At 40.7% G+C, this 5,997-nt stretch overlaps 1 pseudogene; it reads left to right on the top strand.

Moving 5' to 3' along the window:
* The first annotated feature begins 814 nt into the window (after positions 1-814).
* LOC139030682 (hypoxia-inducible lipid droplet-associated protein-like) lies at positions 815-1,009 on the top strand (annotated as a pseudogene).
* The last annotated feature ends 4,988 nt before the right edge of the window (positions 1,010-5,997 follow it).

A 5,997-nucleotide genomic window follows, 5' to 3' on the forward strand; every position in this document is an offset into this window, starting at 1 on the left:
ATGCAATTGTGCAGTAGTTTGAGCATTCTTTGGTTTTACCTTTCTTTGGGGTTGAAATGAAAACTGACCTTTTCCAGTCCTGTGGCCACTGCTGAGTTTTCCAAATTTGCTGGCATATTGAGTGCAGCACTTTCACAGCATCATCTTTTAGAATTTGAAATAGCTCAACTGGAATTCTATCACCTCCATTAGCTTTGTTCATAGTGATGCTTCCTAAGGTCTACTTGACGTCACATTCCAGTATGTCTGGCTCTAGGTGAGTGTCAGTGATCACACCATCGTGATTATCTAGGTTATGAAGATCTTTTTTGTACAGTTTTTCTGTGTATTCTTGCTACCTCTTCTTAATATCTTCTGCTTCTGTTAGGTCCCTACCATTTCTGTCCTTTATTGAGCCCATCTTTGCATGAAATGTTCCCTTGGTATCTCTGATTTTCTTGAAGAGATCTAGTCTTGCCCATTCTATTGTTTTCCTCTATTTCTTTGCACTGATCACTGAGGGAGGCTTTCTTACCTCTCCTTGCTCTTCTTTGGAACTTTGCATTCAAATTGGTGTATCTTTCCTTTTCTCCTTTGCTTTTTACATGCAATTTACTTTAAAAATAAAAAGAGGTTTCGCTGAGAGCTGCACTTTTATCTATGGAGAGGCATCTGGGTTGGCATTTCATTAACTGACTTTCCTTCTGATTCTGCGCGACCCTGTTATTACAGCAAGCGGGCCTCTCCTGACCCTTCCTCCTGGAGGATCCAGAGGGCTTCCAGAAGCAGAAGGCAAGTCTACTGCACTATTAAGAGTGGGATCCTTGGAGCTACCATGAAACATATGTTGAACATATGTCTCTTTGGTGGAATGCTGACCCTGTTCTCCATCTTCATTAAACTCATCTAATGAAGTCCCTGGAGGGCTTACTGGAGCGCCCATCTCCTGGGAGCTCCTGGACCACCAGAGGTCAGCTTCCCAACACAGAGCCCCAAGGGTCTTCCAGGCTATCTGTCCAGAGTGGTGTGATAAGACCTCCCTCCACCAGCTACAACCTTAGAACAGTGTCCCAAATACCTCCAGTCTACCAGTTTCTGGGCAGGCAATCACAGTGTCAGTGTTATCAGAGAACTAACTGTTACCAGGCCCTCAAAGGGCCTCTCCATCTGGATACTCCTTGTTCTGGAAAAAGCCTGTTTTATCACAGATGTGAGTGGGTCGCCTGTGCCTGTGGAATGGAGTGATCTCACTCGTCTCCTTTGATGTCCTGAGCCTGCCTTTGTCTTCTCTTAGATGCGGACTTGTGCTACAACGTTAGCTGTTGGGAGATGGTGTTATTTTCAACCCTACTTTCTAAGCATCTGCCAAGAATTCCTTTGGACTTGGGTGTCTTATGGTCAATTTAGTTGGCATTCAAATTTTCTCTCATGAGAGCTCCTCTGTGTGCAGATAACAGTTAAGAGGTGTGAGGGTTGGCTGTAGGAAGGGGAAAGATGGTGTCTTCTGTGTCCTGTTCTTATTTTTACATTTTTAAAAAAGTTCTTCCTCCAACTTGGCAAGTCTATGTGTGGTTATTGGTCTGAAGTGGGCAGGGGAATGACATTGCCTGCTTGGGACATGGGCATTTTGGCCACCATGTGGCTTAAGTAAGTATTTCTAATGAAATAAAGTTGAATGTATATTTCAAAAAAAAAAAAAAAAAAAAAGAGAAGAATCTTGCAGGAAAAAAAAGAACAACGTTTATAAATGTCTCTGGAATGCCGACTCTCCACCTTAGTTCAGTGTCTAGTTTTCTTCCTAGAGATAAGAAAGTCACTGTCCTCTAGTCTTTCTCATTATTACATTCTACCTCAGTCTTGATTAACTTTTATACTACAATCAGCATTGTCTTTCTAAATCTGATCATGTCCTTTTGTGGAAACTCCCTTCTTATATATAACATGCAATGACCTCTCCTTAGCTTAGAAATCTTTCATGGGTGGACCTGGTACTTGTCCCATCATTTCTCACTCTTACCCATCCCAGGCATCCCATTGGTCAAATACACTGAAGCGCTTGCCATTCCTGAGGCTTGCCATAGTCCTTCATGACTATGTATCTTTGCAAGCTGTGCCTTCTGCCTGGGATGTCCCACTCATGGCCCTCAAAGTTGTATCAATCTTTTTTTTTCTTTTTCCTTTGAATATCCTCAGAGTGCTTTGTATATGGCTCTCTAGATATAGGATCAAGTCCTAGGTCTTTATTTTTACTTTACTTTTTTTTGGCCATGTCTTACGGCATTTGGGAATCTTAGTTCCCCAACCAGGGATAGAACTTGGGCCCTAGCAGTGAAAGTCCTAACCATGGGACCACCAGGGAATTCCCCAGAGGTGGATCATTTCCTATCCTGTTTTTGAGGTGTAGGTCTGGCTGCCAGCATTCTGGAAGCCTAGGACAGTAACCCTTTGGCATGTAGATTTTTGTGTCATCCCTTTGTGACCTCCCTCCACTGTGCTTTTTCAGAGACTTTCGGTTTGCATTTTCTGTGACAGATGTCCCATCTTCTTCCAAGGTGCAGGAGTGGTACGTGCTCCAGCCCTCCTACACACTCTCATAAACACTCTTTGCCTCCAATTCCTGTCTTTTATGGGATTCTGCAGTACAGCTGGTCATGGGTCATATTTGTTATTCATTTGAACCCACTCAATGTTCTCAGATCTGATACATTGGTTATCATCCATTCATTCACTTTCCATATTCCAAAATTTTGTTAACTCTCATCAGCTGCTGTATTCGTTCTATTCCTGTTGTCCTGTGGATCATTCACTTTTTATTTATTAATAATTATTTTTTAGTCCACTTATATTAGTATTTTCATTTCTTGAATCTTCTGTTTGTTCAGTATACCATGCTTAGTCAGACTTCATGCAGTAGTTGTCTAATTTAACTCCTTGGCATATATTTATTTATTTTTAAGGGGATATGTGAGTGTCAGAGAATAACAGTGACTAATTAATAGCATCTACTTACTGGGACAAGGAGCTTTTGAAATCCAGGCTTTGGCAAGTCTTTCGAGCTCCATCATTCATCACACTCCCACATGTACACTGTTATTCAGCCGCACCAACCAACCTGTAGTTTGCTGTTTTGATGTTATTTCCTAAGAACAGTTGTTGGTTATGTTCTCTGGGTTTGGAATCCTGTTTTATCTAGGGTAGATCTCTTATTCTTTTTCTAAAAAAGAGATTTATTTGTTTTTGGCTTCTTTTGTTCTGAAGAACAGGCTGTAGGCACTCGTGGGCTAGTAACAGCTTGTGGGTTCAGCAGTTTCAGCTCACAGGCTCTAGAGTGCTGGCTCAGTAGTTGTAGTGCCCGGCTTAGCTGCTCCTCCGTGTGTGGGATCTTCTGACCAGGGATTGCTTGCATTGCAAGGCTAATTCTTAACCACTAGACCACCAGGAAAGCCCTTCTCACTCTTTTTTTTTTTTTTTCATTTATTTTTATTAGTTGGAGGCTAATTACTTTACAATATTGTAGTGGTTTTTGTCATACATTGACATGAATCAGCCATGGATTTACATGTATTCCCCATCCCGATCCCCCCTCCCACCTCCCTCTCTACCTCTCACTCTTAAATTTGGTTTAAGTGCCCTTTATTTTGGAAGCACTTCCCTATCCAATCCCAGAGAGTGATTCATACACTCTTTGCTTATCTTCCGTCTAAATAGCTTTGCTCAGTTCTTACAGTGTCTTTACCTTCTTAATTATAAGAGTCATCGGTGTATCATAACATGAGGTCTGCATTTATTCCTACTGTTATCTTCCTTACCTGTACTACAAAGTAGCACTCAATACTCATTTGTTGAGTTGACGATGACCTGGAACTCTACTCATGGAAGTGATCTGCTTTCCTTCCTTTGGGAAGTCTGTCTTACTGTAGATGCTTTCTTCATAGTTGCAGCCACTCCTGTGGAGTCTAGTAATCAGGTAATAATCGGCAGAGAGTACACGTACATGTGAGATATGCGGTTAATGGGGTCAAGTGTGTGTTATTCATTGTGGCGCAGGGCAGCTTGATGAGCCTTGCAAACACACTTTAGAAATTCTCAAGTCTATATACTGTAGGTGAGAAACATTTGACATTGAAACAAGTGGCTGATTATTGAGAATTGGTTGATTATTAAAGCAGTAGCTGCGTGTTCATTCTGTTATGCAAATACGGAACACAACTAAAAATATCATGAATGCTCTGAAAAAGCCAGTCCCAAAGAAGACAATTAGCGTGAACACCTGGAAGCATATTTTACCAGGATATGTATTTACTAATATTTAAGTAACATTAGGGGTAATGTCACTCATGGGGCTTCCCAAGTGGCACAGAATCTGCTGGCCAATGCAGGAGATTCAAGACAAGGGTTTGATCTCTGGGTTGGGAAGATCTCCTGGAGAAGGAAATGGCAACCCACTCTAGTATTATTGCCTGGAAAATTCCATGGACTGAGGAACCTGGTGGGCTGCATGGGTTGAAAAGAGTCAGATAGAACTGAGCGACTGAGACACACACAATGTCATCCAAATTCCCAAAGTAGGGAAATGTCTTTAGGGTAGATATTTCTCTAAGCATTTCCCCTTTCCCTCTTCTTTGTCCCCACAACTTCAAGCACATGCTTACAAATCTTAGATGTATAATTTCGAGGACCCAGGGGGGAAATAGAGAGGCAACACGGTAAATCATAAGAAGCATTAGGCTCTGGGTTTAGGTTGCTCACTTTGAGGCCCATCTTCAATGGTACCAAATGTTTGACCTTCTCTAAGGTCATACACTTAGTACCCTTATGTATCTCATTTGTAAAACAGGATTAGGAAGATATATCTTAGTGTTGTTGTAGGATTAAATGAGGTAATACTTATAAATCTCTTACAGAAATGCTTAATGTGTCCTATGCAGCCAGTTATTGTTGTTATTCCCATATTGTCTTGAGGTTATGTATCAGTATTGATCTTTTTTCTAGGTGTGGTGCTAAATTTTCATTTTTCCCCATAATTCTTTATATTACTGGTATGACCTATATTCATACCAGTGACGTAAAGAATTAGTGCCAAGATCCCCTATGTGTGCTGTGATGAATGCTTCCTAGTATTCGTAATCTCTACCTCCATTCTAGGCTCCAACTTTTAGCTCTTGTTGAAGAAAGGGAGTGTCTGTGGCCAATTAAGGAATGTGTCCTTCGGTCAGTATCCTACTTAATTCCTGTATCATGTGTTTTGATTTTTTTAGGGTATACTGTCTGAAATTGAACTTAGAGGAATCTCAAACATAAAAGCAGAAGTTATTAATTTCTCAACAAACAGTAATTGTTGATCAAATATATGAAATAGTAATGATGTTGTAAAATCACTCACACGTACTCTTTATTTTAAAAAAAAACTGTACTGGATTTACAATAGGTTTCTGTTGTACAGCCAAGTGAGTCAGTTTATATATATATACACACATACACACACACACATATCCTCATGCACATATATCCACTCTTTTTTAGATCCTTTTTCCATATAGGCTGTTATAGATTATTGAGATACTGAGTACATGTCTTCTATGATATACTGTAGGTCCTTATTAGTTATCTATTTTCTGTATATCGTAGCATCCACACACATTCTTTTTTAAAATTTTATTTTTAATTGGAGGATAATTGCTTTACAGTATTGTGTTGGTTTCTGCCACCTATCAACATGAATCAGCCACAGGTATCACACATACTCTTTTTTTTTTTTTTAGAATTTTTGTTTATTTACTTTGGCTGTGCTGTATCTTCATTGCCGCACATGGGCATTCTCTAGGTGCTACTCTCTCGCTGTGGGGCTTGGGTTCTCAATGAAGTGCTTCTCTCACTGTGGGGCTTGGGCTCCAGGGTGTGAGGGCTTCAGTAGCTGCAGCGCATGGACTCAGGAATTGTGGTGCACGGGCTTAATTGCTTCCAAGGCATGTGGGATCTTCCCAGAGCAGGGATTGAACCCATGTCCCCTGCACAGGC

Source organism: Odocoileus virginianus, chromosome 23 (genome assembly GCF_023699985.2).
Source record: "Odocoileus virginianus isolate 20LAN1187 ecotype Illinois chromosome 23, Ovbor_1.2, whole genome shotgun sequence".
NCBI classification, from domain to species: domain Eukaryota; kingdom Metazoa; phylum Chordata; class Mammalia; order Artiodactyla; family Cervidae; genus Odocoileus; species Odocoileus virginianus.